This window comes from Saimiri boliviensis, chromosome 14 (assembly GCF_048565385.1).
Source record: "Saimiri boliviensis isolate mSaiBol1 chromosome 14, mSaiBol1.pri, whole genome shotgun sequence".
Taxonomy (NCBI): Eukaryota; Metazoa; Chordata; class Mammalia; order Primates; family Cebidae; genus Saimiri; species Saimiri boliviensis.
Genome location: NC_133462.1, coordinates 48,899,481 through 48,915,304, shown reverse-complemented (window position 1 = coordinate 48,915,304; position 15,824 = coordinate 48,899,481). Strand labels below are relative to the sequence as shown.

The 15,824-nt window shown below is 49.3% G+C and overlaps 1 protein-coding gene across 7 annotated transcripts in view; it reads left to right on the top strand.

Moving 5' to 3' along the window:
- Positions 1–15,824, top strand: part of ATP2B4 (ATPase plasma membrane Ca2+ transporting 4) — a 116,860-nt gene that overhangs the window by 35,208 nt on the left and 65,828 nt on the right. Inside the window, exon 2 of one of the 7 annotated variants that reach the window (XM_074385001.1) lies at positions 9,257–9,351. The exons of 5 other annotated variants lie outside the window; for them this stretch is intronic. The gene's annotated coding sequence lies outside the window, so the exon portion shown is untranslated. Of the gene's footprint in view, positions 1–6,830; positions 6,998–9,256; positions 9,352–15,824 lie in introns of those variants that run through there. One more of the 7 variants, XM_074385002.1, reaches the window with a different exon arrangement.

Below are 15,824 nucleotides of genomic sequence, written 5' to 3'. Positions count from 1 at the left end.
GGGTGCAGTGGCTTGTGCCTGTAATCCTAGCACTTGGGAGGCCGAGGCAGGTGGGTCACTTGAGGTCAGGAGTTCAAGATCAACCTGGCCAACGTGGTGAAACCCCGTGTCTACTAAAAATTCAAAAATTAGCTGGGCGTGGTGGCGTGGACTTGTAAATCCCAGCTACTTGGAAGTCTGAGGCAGGAGAATCACTAGAACCTGGGAGGCGGAGGTTGCAGTGAGCCGAGATTGCACCGCTGCACTCCAGCCTGGGCAACAAGAGAGAAACTTTGTCTAAAAAGCGCGCACACACACACGCACACACACACACTCTTTCCCAAGGTCAAACGTGTAGTGATGGTGGTGGATCTGGGATTTGGGCTGTCTGTCCATAGAGCTTGTGCTCTTGATCACTACCATACTTTGAGAGGTGAGTGGTCACTGAGGAGGAGAGGTCTCATGTCTGGAAACTACCTCAAAGGCATTATGACGAAAAAAAAGTGTGGCTTTTGCCAAACTCGGGTTTGGATTCTGGCTTGGCTTCATACTGTGCGATCCCAGACAAAGTATTTAGCCGGTTTTCTCTGTAAAATAGGAGTGATCTGACCCACTTCCCAAGGCTGTTGGGAGGATCAAATGAGACAGTAACACGGAGTGATCAAAAAGCCTGAAGACTTAGTTCCCGATCTTGGGTCAGGAAGGCCTTAGCTGTACCTGCTCTACCCAGGTGCCTGCGTTCTCTGAGCTGATGAGGGGGTGACTTTGGGAGAGGAGAGGATGAACACAGATGCCTGTCTCCTGCTCTTTGAAAAGGTGATTTGTCGACCCTATGCCCAACACCCTCAAAGCACCTCCACCATTGTCCCCCACCACACACAAACACACTGCATGGCTTTCAGAAAGCCCAGTCCATTTCTCCACCTTTGCCTTGTCACCCCACTTTGCCAGGTCCCCTTGAGTTCTTTGACTTTGTGCCAGGCTGTCTGTGGGCTCCCAGCCCTGGGCATGTCTGTGGTGACTGACCTGTGCCCCTCTGGCCTCCAATTCCATTACCACAATGGGCCTGAGCTCCTGGTGACAGCAGCCGCTGGTGCCACATGTGGAACTTAGCTCTGCTCTTCCCTTCTCCACCTTTCTCACCTGTCTATACCAGCATGACTCTTCCATTTGCTCTTCCTCCTCCTTTACTGTGATAAAATATACAGAACATAAAAGTTGCCATCTTAACCATTTTTCATTAGACTGCTCAGCGGTACTAACTGCATTCCTAATAATGCGGGGTTCCCGCCACTATCATTCATGTCCAGAACTTCTCCTTCCTCCCAGACTGAAACTCTGCACCCATTAAACAGTATTGCCCATTCTTCGCTCCGTCGAGTCCCTGGTAACCTCCACTCTACTTCCTGTCTCTATGAATTTGCCTATGCTACATACTTCATCTGAATAGAATTATACCGTATTTATTTGTGTGTGTGTGTCTGGTCTATTTCACTTAGCATAATGTTTTTAAGGTTCATCCGTGTGGCAGCATGTGTCAGAACTTCCTTCCTCAAATAATAACTCCATTGTATGGACGTGCCGCTCTTTGTCTATTCGTCTTCCCACAGAGGCCCCCATTTTCTAATCACATTTTTTAGATATATCATAATTTACAGTAATATGAAGAGAATAGCCAACTCTTTCCTTGTAGCAGGAAACTGAGGACGATCACTCTCCCAGGTGGTAGAAGGAGGGTGGATTTGAATGTGCTGTTTATAAACTCTGTTCTGAGGTTTCACCCATCCAGAGCTCTCTTTTCTGGACAAATACTTAATGTGCATGATATCATCTGAACCCAGAAGAGCTAGCTGGAGAGAAGTGGTTATCTGAGGCCACAATCTTGCCTTTGCTTGCCTTCCTAGGGAAAGACCCTATTGTTAACCCCAAGGATTCCCTGCTTTCAATACTGAAGTCCTTGAAAGGGTCTAAAGACCCTAGAGCAATATTTTTTTTCCTGTTTATATTTTGGGGTTTGTGTTTGCTTGTTTTTTGCATTTCTTTCCCTCGTCAGTCTTTGTCATTCCTGGTCTCAAGGCACTTCAGTATTTCTGGATGTACTTACTGTACCATAATCACAGGTCTTCTTAATACGGGTGTGTCCTGTCTTGTTTATTTAGAATTCTGTGGACTGGGAATTCCCTAAGGGAAAGGGCCCTCTTCCTTTCTTTCTCTAATCTTCCTCCACCCTTTCTAGTTCTCCTCCCTTTTGTACCTCCACAGCACACCAGGAGGTGTGCCGCCTCCATCTAGACCACAAACTGTACCCTCAAGGGGCCCATGGCCAAGAAGAATGACACACACAGACACTCAGCATGTCTCACTGTTACCTCTGAGAGGAAGCAGAACCTATATTAATCCTCTGAGCTCATCAGGACAGGAATCCCCAGCTCCAACATCCTGGGTTGGGCCTAGAATTATCCCGCTATTTTATACAGCTCTCTCTCTCTCTCTCTCTCTCTCTCTCTCTCTCTCTCTCTCTTTCTCTTTCTCTTTCTCTCTCTCTCTTTCTCCTTTTTTTTGAGACAGAGTCTTGCTCTATTGCCAGGCTGGAGTGTGGTGGCAGGATCTGGGTTCACTGTGACCTCCGCCTCCGAGGTTCAAGCGATCCTCCTGCCTCAGCCTCCCGAGTAGCTAGGATTACAGGTGTGCACCACCATGCCCAGCTAATTTTTGTATTTTCAGTAGAGGCGGGGTTTCGCCATGTTGGCCAGGACGATCTCAATCTCTTGCCCTCATGATCCACCCATCTCAGCCTCCCAAAGTGCTGGGATTACAGGTGCAAGCCATCATGCCCAGCATTTTTTTTTTTTTTTCAAGCAGTGTCTTGTTCTGTCGCCCAGGCTGGAGTGCGGTGGTATGATCATAGCTTACCACAGCTTCAAACTGCTGGACTCAAGCAATCCTTCCACCTCAGCCTCCTGAGATGGGACTACAGGCACATGCTACCATGCCTAGCGATTTTTTTTTTTTTTTTTTTTTTTTTTTTTTTTTTTTGTAGAGACGATATATCACTGTATTGTCCAGGCTGGTCTCAAACTCCTGTCCTCAAGCGATCCTCCTGCCTTGGCCTCCTGAGTCTCCAGGATTACAGGAATGAGCCGCCGTGCCCAGCCTCATCTCTCCACTTTCTTTTAGGACGTTGTGGTATGGGGTATGCCTTAGCTTCTTCTAGGCTCTTCCTGTGGTTGCATGGCCTTCACTGAGTGAGTAACTTCACCTTTAAAAACCGTGTGTTATAAAATCTGTAAAAGAATGATATCGTCTGAAGCCGAATCTAGTTTCAGAAGAAAAAAAGAATGATAGTGTCAGTCCTATCTATCTCAAAAGATTGTCACAAAGATCAAATGTCAGAGTGCTTTGAAAACTGAAGCAGCAGACAGCTCCTTCTCTGCTGTGCTGCCAGTTGCAAACTTGCAATGTATTTTCATACTTTCTCTAATAAATCTGCCTTTCTTTACCTAAAAAAAAGAAAACTCTGAAGCATTACCCATATGTGAGTTCTTAACACAGAGTTCTTTCACTCTTGTGAACTTTTTCTGTCTTTTTACTCAGTCTTGCTGATACCACTTAAAAAGGAACGTCAGACAGATAGATTCCCTAGATATAGCTGAAAAAATTGGAGATTCTGGAGAAGTCTGTGAATGGGAAGTACTAACGTCCTCCTGGTCCACAGAGCCAAGGGTCCAGACCCGAGACTGGGAAGTGTAGGAACGAGGTGGCCAGAGGCACGGGGAGGCTCTGACAGAGGGGCAAAGGCAGTTTGCCTCCACGGTTCAATGGCTTCTTTTCTTTTTCCTTTTTTTTCTTTTTTGTGATGAAGTTTCACTCTTATCGCCCAGGCTGGAGTGCAATGGCATGATCCCAGCTTACTGCAACCTCTGACTCCTGGGTTCAAGCGATTCTCCTGCCTCAGCCTCCTGAGTAGCTGGAACTTTAGGCATGTACCACCATGCCTGGCTAATTTTGTATTTTTAGTAGAGACAGAGTTTCTTCATGTTGGTCAGGCTGGTCTTGAAATCCCGACCTCAGATGATCTGCCTACCTTAGCCTCCCAAAGTGTTGAGATTACAGGCATGAGCCACCATACCCAGCCATACTTGCTCTCCAGGCCGGGTGCAGTGGCTCACACCTGTAATTCCAGCATTTTGGGAGGCTGAGGCAGGTGGATCACCTGAGGTCGGGAGTTCAAGACCAGCCTGGCCGCCATGGTGAAATCCCGTCTTTACTAAAAACACAAATATTAGTCAGGCATGGTGGCAGCTGCCTGTAATCTCAGCTACTGGGGAGGCTGAGGCAGGAGAATTGCTGAAACCCAGGAGGCAGAGGTTGCAGTGAGACCAGATCACGCCACTGCACTCCAGCCTGGATGACAACAGCAAGACTCGGTCTTGAAAAAAAGAAAAAAAGAGAGAGAGGTACTTGATCTTCATCCAAAGGCAAGGGGCCATTGCACATGAAAAAAGTAATAATCCTTTCAGCTTTGGTATGGGGTAGATGACTCTTTAATCCCCCCCTTTTTTTTTTTTTTTTTTTTTTTTTTGAGACGGTGTCTCGCTCTGTCACCCAGGCTGGAGTGCAATGGCATGATCTTGGCTCACTGTAATCTCCGCCTCCTGTGTTCATGCAATTCTCCTGCCTCAGCCTCCCGAGTAGCTAGGACTACAGGCACCCACCGCCATGCCTGGCTAACTTTCGTATTTTTAGTAGAGATGCGGTTTCACCATATTGGCCAGACTGGTCTGGAACTCCTGACTTTGTGACCCGCCCACCTCAGCCTCCTAAGTGCTGGGAGTACAGGCATGAGCCACCGCGCCTGGCTCCTTAAGGTACTTTAAAAGATTTTAGAAAAGCAAATATAACCCACAGGTGCAAGGCCCATCCAGCAAAACTTAGGGTGGATTTCATCTCCCAGACCACCTCCTTACCCGGTGCCCACATTCAGGACACATGCTACCTGACTGTACGTAGCAGCTCTGGAAAGAGAAGGCTCCCCTCTGCTCAGGCTGAGCATTAGTGGGAGGCCCACGCTGTGATGAGCTGTCTCCTGCAGCAGCTTGATGGCTGCAAGCCAGCAGCAGCAGAGAACCTAGAAGTTTTGGGTAGGCACAGACGAGCAGACGTGGGAGATGTTTGTGCCCTTCATTTGACTCCCAGTACAGACTTCCTTGCTTCAGGTGTCTCTGCCTCTGTCCTGCTTTCCCGTTAAGATTCTGTAGCCTTTTTGTCCAGCACTCAGCACAATATTTGGCTCATACGTGCTTAAATGTAAAATGAGGGGGTTTAGACTTTTCCATCTATGTGGCTATGATGATGGGATTCCTGTTTGATGTAGTTGGTGGGAGAAGCAGGGGACATGCTCCCTGAAAAGGCCAGGAACTTACTGGCTAGAATTCTTACTGGTGATAAAATTGTGAGAGGTCTGACCTGCCTCCTAGCTTGTGGTCAGCACCCCCACCCCGCTGGCCCCTTTCTGCTTTGAGAAGGTGGTGGCGCACACGTGGTAACCTGCAGCGCTGCCACACTTGCTGCTTCCGGGTAGAGCAGAGCCGTGAGTAACTCTGTCTCCTTTCCAAGCTGGCACCAGCGCAGAAGGAAGCATCCAAGGGGATTCTCATAAGCTGCAGAGAGCTGCCCATGAGTCTGAAAGGGAATTCCTGGGACAGGTGGCCACACGCAGCTGACAGCTCCTGCTGGGAGGGATGATAGCATTTTGGTGTCTTACAATGTTTTCTGTCTGGCTCTTTTGAAATGAGAGTTGAAAGGGTCCTGACCAGGGGACCTGTAGGGGGTGGACAGCAAGGCAGACCTCAGTTCTGGAAACAGTACCTCCACACAATTCTGGGGATAATTACGTCATCTGTCCTCTTGCAGGCAAAACTCAGAGTCTTTGGAGGGCCTTGGCTTTCCCAAAGCAGCTTAATTTTGGCCTCCATTCTTTCTGCCTTCTAGGTTTGGTTGGATGCACAGTTAACATAGTGGAAAAGCGGCTCCTGTTCCTATTAACCTAGGTTCATCTCACTCTCTGAATAGGGCCTTATAATCCTACAAAGGAGGCCTCTCTCCCTATGCTCACCGGGAAGAAACAAACTGTCAAGACTGTCCACTTTCTTTGCCCTGTTATGGAACCTTCTCTTCCTTTTGCCATATACCCCTCTTATCTTGGCTTTTTTTTTGAGACGGAGTTTCGTTCTTGTTACCCAGGCTGGAGTGCAATGATGTGATCTTGGCTCACCGCAACCGCTGCCTCCTGGGTTCAGGCAATTCTCCTGCCTCAGCCTCCTGAGTAGCTGGGATTACAGGCACGCGCCACCATGCCCAGCTAAATTTTTGTATTTTTAGTAGAGACGGGGTTTCACCATGTCGACCAGGATGGTCTCGATCTCTTGACCTCTTGATCCGCCCACCTCGGCCTCCCAAAGTGCTGGGATTACAGGCTTGAGCCACCGCACCCGGCCCTATCTTGGCTTTTGAAACTATTCCCTTAGGAAGAAAAAGGCAGTTCCCTTCCTACCCTTCTTTAGAACCAAACTTGTCTTTGTGGACTTGGAAGTCACGACAGCCTGGCTAAGAGGCCACTTCTACCATCTGGGCAGTTAGCGTTTCTGTGCTGTGTCCTCACAACTGTGAGCTCTCTAGCACGTTCTTGCTTTTGCTAGTGTTGCTCTGTGACAGGGTTTATCATCCAGGCTGGAGTGCAGTGGTACCATCTCCACTCACTGCAGCCTCAGCCTCTAGAGTAGCTGGGACTATCCGTGTGCACCACCAGGCCTGGCTAATTTTTATATATTTTATTTCACCATGTTGCTCAGGCTGGTCTCGAACTCCTGGATTCAAGCAATTTGTCCACCTCAGCCTCCCACAATGCCGGGATGACAGGCGTGAGTCAAGCACTTTTTTTCCAAAGGGGGACAGAAGCTCGTGATCTGCTGCGAGGAGAAAGTTTCAAACAAAGCAACCCTAAGTAATCCTTCTACAAGTACGTTAGCAAAACTTCCCTGTAGGTTCCAGAGAATGGATATGGGCAGCATTCGCTGGGAATCTGGAGGAATGTTCTGGAGTGTGGTCTCTACTTATTTTTCCTGTCTCTCTTCTTTCCCCATCTCACAATGAGTTACTCAGTAGACTTGTGTTGGGGGTAGTTTCCTTTTCACTTACACCAACATTTTTTTCTTTCTTCTCCTCAATATGTTTGTCCTTCTTGCTCTAGTGCTACCTTTTAAAGCCCCAAGTTGGGAATCCAGGGAGCTGCGATGATTAACTGCAGGAGCCTCGGGAAAGAATTCCACAGCCTTAGACGGCAAAGTTTCCATAGCCTCACTGCCATGGGACTTCCCCCCTACGAAGGACAGCTCTCTTTCTTGGGCTGGCCATTGGAGGAGGGAGGGAAGAGAGCAGGCTGGCGTGTCCTCAGCTTCTCTGAGGACTTGGCTGCTTACAGAGAGAGGGCCCAGTGACAGGAACCCTAAAGGGAGGAAAGTGACCCCCTTCCCCCACACTGAAAAAGATCCGTCTCTGGTGATGAAGATCTTGCTAATTTGGAACAGCTGGCCAGGGTGTGTGAGACTGGAGGAGCTGGGGGAAAGCCGGCTCTGGCAGTCTTCTGCAGAAGCAAATGTTAGGCAGATAGCGTGAGATGCCTGCAAAACTTTCACTCTGCTTGAATAGCATGTTCGTCGCTGCTACTCCTCTGCAAATCCTTGTGTAGTGGTGGGGAAGGAGAGAAGGAAGCAGCCTGTCACCAGGGGGTTGGATTTTAGCATCCATATGTCTATCCCCCACCACATTCTGTAGGCTCAGAGTGGAACGGAGGTGGGACAGTGGAGCCCGCTTGCAGCTTGAGTTGGGTAGGACAAGCTTATTGTGGTCAGTTCTTGAGTTGTCAAATTCCCTGAGAGCCGGGGTCAGATTGTAGCCCCAGGTACCTTTTCTATCTGTCTAGTATCCTGGCCACTTCCTCCATCTGGCCACTCCCCCATTTATGCTCGATTGGGAGCTCAGCTGAGCATACTATGTCCTGACTTTGGTGGTTTGTTTCATTTTTTCATTTTTTAGAAGACTGCAGTTAGTATAACTGGCTTTTGTATTTAATCCATGGGAATATTCGCCTATCTTTCCCTTTCTGCCGCCTCTAGTCCTCAGTGTTAGCTGTTTATCTCTACCTCCAGCATAGTTAGATCCTGCATAAACATTTGAAATTAGACAAGCAAGTTCCAGATGGATTGGGGAGAATGCAGATTGGCTCATGGAATCTGGTCCCACGTGCCTTTGACCCATTTTCCATGACCCCAGTGACACAGATGGGTCCTGGGTTGGTTGGTGCTGGCTGTGGCAGCCCCGAAAGTGCCTGACTTGCTTCTCAGCACATTCCTGCTCCTTCCACTATGTGAGCCACTGTGGACTAGGACAGGACTGATTGGTTTCGAAAACTACCCAGGCAAGGAGAATTAAATTCCATCCAATTAGCCTGTCCCTGAAGATGTGGAAAAAGAGAATGAGAGAGATTGAGAGATTGAAATAGATTGAAATAGGTTGGGGAGGAGGAGGTGGGGAAGGGATACACGTAAGTATGGAATAATAAAGTCAGAAGCGGAATGAGATGGAGAGAAAAATGGAGAGGTAGAGTTTGGTGCTAGGTATTTTTCTTATGATCTTGGCAGCTCAGCACTTTAGAAATAAAATAATCCAGAAAATATCTTATTTCGTCAATTCCTACAGATCTCCCACCACCATCCCATAGTTCTCTCAGGTTTTGCCTTGGGGGTCAAAGTGGTGTTTAAAGTGGTATCTATGGGAATTTAGAATCAACTGGGCTGTGTTCGCCTTTGCCTCTCCCTAGAGAGTAGATGATTCCTTCATTAGCAGCTCATCCCCCTTCTACCTGCACCAAAACCTCTGCGACTGTGCCCTGGGGTCAGGGGAGATATGCCCTCAACCATTCATTCAGTCCACCAATTTTAATATGCAAAGAATGTGGGGAGATGGAGCAGGTGCCGAAGGAGCAGTGCCTGGGTCTTACTGATTCTCTCTGGAGACTGGATCCCTTTCCGAGACTTTCATACCTTTCCTCCCCTTGGAAATGGAAGCACACGGGATGGAACAGAGAAGGGTGGCTTATTCATTCATTGCCCAGGTTAGGCCAGGAGCTGGAGCTGAGGCTGGCATAGAGAGGTGATGACACAACCTTTCTGCTCACTTGGAAGAAATATACACAATACTCTCCACTTTCTCTCCCCAGAGAGACTTCCATCAACAACGACCCACCGGGGCTGAGTCATCTCTGCCTGCCCTTTGTCTCTTTCAACAATGGGCCCTGTGTCCATCACTGTGAATGTGAGCACTTTGGAATAGATGTTCTTGCTAGTCCGTGAGTTTTGGAAGCTCATTCTACCTTGGGACACTGAAACATGTCTGTATGTCTCTTCGTCTTTTTATGTATTCCCAAGAAATGGCCACTCCGCTTGAGTTCATACTCTTTTTTTTTTCTTTTCCTTTTTTGAGACAGAGTCTCGATCTGTTGCCCAGGCTGGAATGCAGTGGCATGATCTCAGGTCACTGCAAACTCTGTCCCCGGCTTCAAGTGATTCTCTGCCTCAGCCTCTTGAATAGCTGGGATTACAGGCACCTGCCACCATGCCCAGTCAATCTTTTTGTATTTTTAGTAGAGATGAGGTTTCACCACGCTGTCCAGGCTGGTCTCCCCGGTTCAAGTAATTCTTCTTCCTCAGCCTCCTAAGTAGCTGGGATTATAGGTGTATGCCACCACATCCAGCTAATTTTTGTATTTTTAGTAGAGATGGGGTTTTGCCATGTTGGCCAGGCTGGTCTTAAACTCCCGACCTCAGGTGAGCCACCGTGCCTAGCTGTGTTTATACTCTTAAGCCTAGGAAGAGAAGCACAGCTTATCTGGAACCTTAATTCATAGTTGGTGCCTTTCCATCAGCCTGGACCCAACAGTCCAGAGCTATACCCTTTTTATCTCTTAACCCTTTCCTTACCTCTCCCTTCTCCCTCACTACCCTGTAGGAAATAGGATGCTGATGATAATTGGTTTGACAGGTTTAGAAATGATGCCTGCTCTGCTTTTTGACCTCAAGGTGCTGCCAAGACTTATTTTTATCCCAAGTTCTGATTTCTCTAACAAGAGCTTATGAGCTAACCAGGGCTGTCAGTTGGGACCTTTGACCTCTCCTGGGGTAGCAGAAGGGTGCTTCCGTGATGGGAGCATCAGTCTCTTCCCTGTTCTCCAGCCTTCTCTCCTCCTGTGGAGAGTATTCTTATCTGTATCCTTCCTGAGCCATGGTGGCATCTGGGGGACATTCAGTTATGATATGAGATGGGAGGAAATGGAAGAGTCTATGTAATTTGCTCTTTTTAACACTGCCCTAACTTTATTTTTATCTGGTTAATATGTCTGTCGACAGTCAGAGATATTTAATAAGTATACACCAATCCAAAAGAAGCTGGAATAAGGTGGGGAAGAGGGGTTGGTAAATTCCTGCAACATCTTTGTATTCCAGCTAGCTGTTTCTGAAAGGTGACTCTTTCTCTTACTTACATGCTGGTTAGTTATTGACGACCTATAGCACATTTATTGAAGTCAGTTCACACTTTCAGCTCAGTTACGTGTGTGAGTGTGTGCGTGTGTGTGATTAATCACCAAATGGGCTTGTGACTGCCACTCTCTTGACCCTTATTTTTTTTTCTTTACTTTTTTTAGAGAAAAAAACAGGCTTCACTCCAACTCCTGAGTTCAAGCAATCCTCCCTCCTCAGCCTCCCAAAAAGCTGGGATTACAGGATGTGCCACCATGCCTTCCCCATCTTGAAACACCTATGGCCCTTTTTTCTTTTCTTCTTTGCTCTTTTATTTGTGATTGAGGGAGTCAAGGCAGACGGCCATAGTGCTTCCATCCAATAGCTGGAGACTGACCTCTGATCACTCCCTAACCCCTCGGCCAAAAACTTTTCCCATGTCCCTGGTGCATACGTGTCTAGGGGGGAATCTGTCTCACTGTTCCTGGTCATCCATCAGCATCTGAACCTTGCATGCTGACTGTGGGATGCTGACTAGGGGTCCTCACCACCTGGACTAAAATCCTGGATCTTCTTGTGCAGAAATAGCCCTTCCCCCGAAAGCTCCCTGAAGAGAAAGGATTGGATGAAAGTTCTCTGTAGAAGTGGAGGAAACACGTGTCTCTTCAGAGACACCTCTAGAGGTTGCTCTCTGCAACCCTCCAGCTGGAGGGAGCTGGCTCCTTGCCCAGGGGGCACTGCTACTCACAGAGGGGATGGGGGCTTTGAAGCTCTCCTCCCATGAACCCTGGTTCTTCCTCCCTTGATACTGGCAGCTGGTGGGGGCTGGGGGATAGGAGGAATGCTGCTGCTAGAACAAGAAGATAAAGTGGCTTTGTCTCTTCTCGGTGACATAAGCGCAGGGAGGTGAGAAGACCCTGGGGTTTGGCATTTCTCCTTGAGGAGCTGAGCCAGAGGCAGGGCTTTGGTTCCTAAGTGATTAGAGGCCTATGGCCAGATGCTGCACAGTCCCTTTAGGGAAGGAGCTCACCCACACTCCCTGCTTCCATCTTCCCCTTCCTGGCTCAAGTCATAGGCTTTCTTTTCTGGCTATTCTCTTTTTGTTCCTGAGAAAGTTGCAATGGCTCTTTTTTGTTTTCCTTTTTTAAAGCTGATTTAGGGGGTTGGGAAAGGAAAACTTTAAAAGAAAGACAATAAAAAAACCCAGACTATTCTGCCATTACAGGCACATAAATAGCTTCACCGTCGCTGGGCTGCACACTCGCTTTGCCATAGCAACCTAAAGCGACTGTTTATAACCGCCTGTCAACTGGCTGGAAACCAGCAGCTGCCGCCGGCCTCCCTGGCCTCGGAGCAGCGGGCAGGCACCCCCTGAGAGGTGTGGCAGAGGCGGTGGGCCTGGTGCGTCTTCTGGAGCCGTGGGGAATGGCAGGGGAAAGGCAGCCTGGGTTCCAGATGTGACCTGGGCAGTCCTATTTTGGGAACCGAAGGAGCAGCGGGAGCCTTTTGTTTTCGTCCCCCGTCACCTGCGTATGGGCCCCACCATCGCTCGTCTCCTGAGGACACAGAAGACAGGACTGGGAGGAGCTTCGCTCCACTGAAACCTGAAAAGGGTCGGGGTGTCCCTCCGAACCTCACAAGCAATGGCTCATGCTTGTAATCCCAGCATTTTGGGAGGTGGATCCCTTGAGGCCAGGAGTTCCAGACTAGCCTGGCCAACACAATGAAACCATATCTCTACTAAAAATAGAAAACATAGCTGGGCATGGTGGCACACACCTGCAATCCCAGCCACTCGGGAGGCTGAGGCACGAGAATCACTTGAACCTGGGAGGAGGAGGGTGCAGGTCGCTTGCTTTAACTTTCGAATAGACCTTGGCTTCTGGTGTAGCCTGGTGAGCAACATCCTCTCAAGCCTGTTTTCTCAAAGACTAGAACAATGTGGGCTTTTTAGGGGCTCTGTCTTGGAAAGGGGGCTGCCCAGAGATGAGTGGAAGCAGAGGTCAGCAACCTAGAAGGACTCGCGGAGGGAAAGGAAAGAGTGAAGGAGACACATGACAAGACCTTCCGGTGTCTTCCTATGTCACCCTGGAGCTGAGGAGGTTCATGGAAATGCTTTGAAACCTTGCAGCATTTTCAGAGTGTGGGCCCCAGATTAGCAGCATCAGCTTGCCCTGTTAAGGAACCTGTTACAAATGCACCTTCCCAAGCCCCATCTCTGCTTGCCTGAACCAGAAACTCAGGAGTTGGCAGGGAGGGAGCCAATAGGTCTGCACCAGTTCTCCAGGGGATCCTCGTGCTCAGTCCGGGTTGGAGAACCACAGCTCTAAAGCATTGCTCAAGTGCAAGGAAGCATCATTAGTCCACTTTCCAAAGCCCTGGGCTGGCTTAATGGATCCTGTCTGTGCAATGTGTGAACAAGGAAGAGTAAGACAGGAGCAGAGGGGTGGCAGGCTATTAGGGATCACTCCCGGCCCTCTGTTTCATAAACACCATCTTTTCAGCATAGAGCGCTCACTCATTTGCCTGTGACTTCCAGGAAATAGCTGGGCTGAGAGAAGGCTGGAAGAGGTAAAATGGGGACGGGAGGTTCTCCGTACTTTGTCCAGGTGAGACTGTCAGAGTGGAGGTAAGAATGGGAGCAGCCAGGCCTAATGACCAGTGTAGGACATGTTGATGAGTGTCTGGGCCACATCGGAATCTTGTTTTGCATCCTCTCCTACTGAGCCCCTGAGGAGACGGCAGCTGCCCCCGGTGCTCCCTTTTGGTAGATGAGATGTGGCCTCCTCAGTCTGCGGCCAGGCAGCTCCTTCCCCCTTGTCCTGAGGTCTCCACCAGAACCTGAGGCCTGGGAACAATCAGGCCCTGACCCGGTAGCCCAGGGAGATGACCCCTTTCCATGAGCATGACATGATTCCGCTGAAATTCGTTTCTAAAAATAACCCAGGATCCAATCCAGCTGCTAAAAAGCCCCTTTGTTCCCTTGGAACCAAAATATGGAAAGCCACAGCAGCCCCAAGAAAGACGGTCTATGCAGTTCAAGACGGTGCATGTACGAGATACTTGAATGCCGCTGCCAGAGGGCTGCGTCCTGTCTGTGGCCTAGAAGCTTCCTTCCGCAGTTGTGAGGAGTGAGAAGCAGTTACCCCTGCTTACCCTTATCCTGAGTGAACGGGGTCAGGAGAGGCGGCCAGCACCCCTCGGCAAACAACAGACCTTCCAGATGGTGGTGTCACTTCCACCTGAAGTTGGCTCTTGCCCTCCTGAACCAACGAAAGGAAATGGTCAGTGCTGCTGTCTCATCCTCTACATTTTTTTGAGCTACAGCTTGCTATGAACACTCCCACCTCCACCCCTCACACCCTCTGAGTCACTGGAGGACACAGAGGTGACCCAAGCCAGTGTGACTCATACAATTTGAAAGAGGGTAGCTTTGCCAAAGCTCTGGGCCTGCGGGACTGCCCTTTCTCATCTTGACAATTTCGTTTGTTTGTTTGAGATGGAGTCTCACTGTATTGCCCAGGCTGGAGTGCAGTGGCATGATCTCGGCTCACTGTAACTTCCGCTTCCCAGGTTCAAGCGATTCTCCTGCTTCAGCCTGCCAAGCGGATGGGATCACAGATGTGCATACCACACCCAGCTACATTTTGTATTTTTAGTAGATATGGAGTTTCATCATGTTGGCCAGGCTGGTCTTGAATTCCTAACCACAGGTGATCCACCCACCTCAGCCTCCCAAAGTGCTGGGATTACAGGCCTGAGCCACCTCGCCCAGCCTCATCTGGATAATACTGATGCCATTTCCAGATGGAGCTGGTGGACAGGGGTCAGGAAGTCAGCAGTGCCCTTCCAGGCACATTCCTGCTTCCTCCCATGCTGTTTCCCTGCCTATGCTATGGAGTTTTCTGTCTTCCTCTTGGTGGTTCTCACAGCCTGTGACATGGGCTGGATCTTAGCAGACCAGGTGATCAGGGTCAGGCTGTCCATCTTGGGTCAATTCTTGGTATCACTGTTTGGAGAAAGCGTGTGCTATCTGTGGGTCCTAACCTTCTCCCTGCCTTCTGAAGGCCTCTGGCCAGAACTGATAAGTTTTGCCACCACCGTCACTGCAGCCATGTCCTAGACAACACAGCCACTCCAAGACTGGGAGGTATTTTATTTCTATTTTTTGGACCTCGGATCACCACAGATAATGCTCCAGTGAGCATTCTTGCACACGTCCTCTCCAGGCCCTGGGTGAGGATTTCTTTGGAAGATGTGATCAGGACTACCTGACTGGGTCCACAGTGTGCGTAGATGTAATTTGACAAACGCACCAGGTGGTTCTGGGGAGAAGGGATGAATTCTGGATTCTTGAGACCCAGGGGCTAAGAGTGACACTTTTTCTCCAAATAGATGCTTTGACTCTACCACTACGTTTTTGCAGTGGAACTGAAGAAGGTGCTGTCAGAGTTGCAGACTTGGAGAGGGGGAAGAAAGTGAGGGAACCCCATGGATACCATCTCCTAACCAGGAAGTGGTGTTCTGGATTCAGAAAGAGAGAGCTGAGCCTGTGAGTGACATCCTCTCAAGTCTGTTTTTTCAAAGACTAAAAGGATGTGTGCTTTCCTTGGGTCTCTGGGAAAGGGAGCTGCCTGGAGATGACTGGAAGCAGAGATAGGCAGCCTGGAAGGACTAGGGAGGGAGAAGGAAGAGCGAAGGAGACATGAACCAGAACCCAGAACGTCTGGAAGGGAGTACCCCACCCCCAGAAGGCTAAGTTCTAGGGGCTATCTGAAAATGAACACCAGGTGCCGTGACCAAGCCACAGTATACTATCCAGTGTTGAGGCCAGAGGCCTGGCTTGGTGTGCCAGCCTTCACCTAGCTTCCTGGCTTGGGTGTGGCTGTTGGATGATGATGACAAGTGGTGCCACCCACTCCCTGAACTTTAGCCAACACATGCTGCCTCTGACCTTCTTCCCATGACTCCACAGGGCCTCAGTAGACTGAAGGAGGGCATGTGCTCTGGTCTTCTGCAAACCAGCTGGCCTTCAAGGAGCAGCTAGAGCAGGGCAGACATCGGGAGAGGAGGAAGAACCCAGGACTGTGATGAGAATGGTCACCAGACCTGAGGGATGGGACGCGGCCAGGGTGAAGTAGAATCTGGGTTGTGGAAATAAGGCGCCTATGATGAGGAGACAGGCAGAACAGCCTCTATGTGAAATTCACACCTCCAGAGAGAAGGGCTAGCCAGGGATGTTTTAGGCTAGGCAGGCTTCCACAGTCAGGT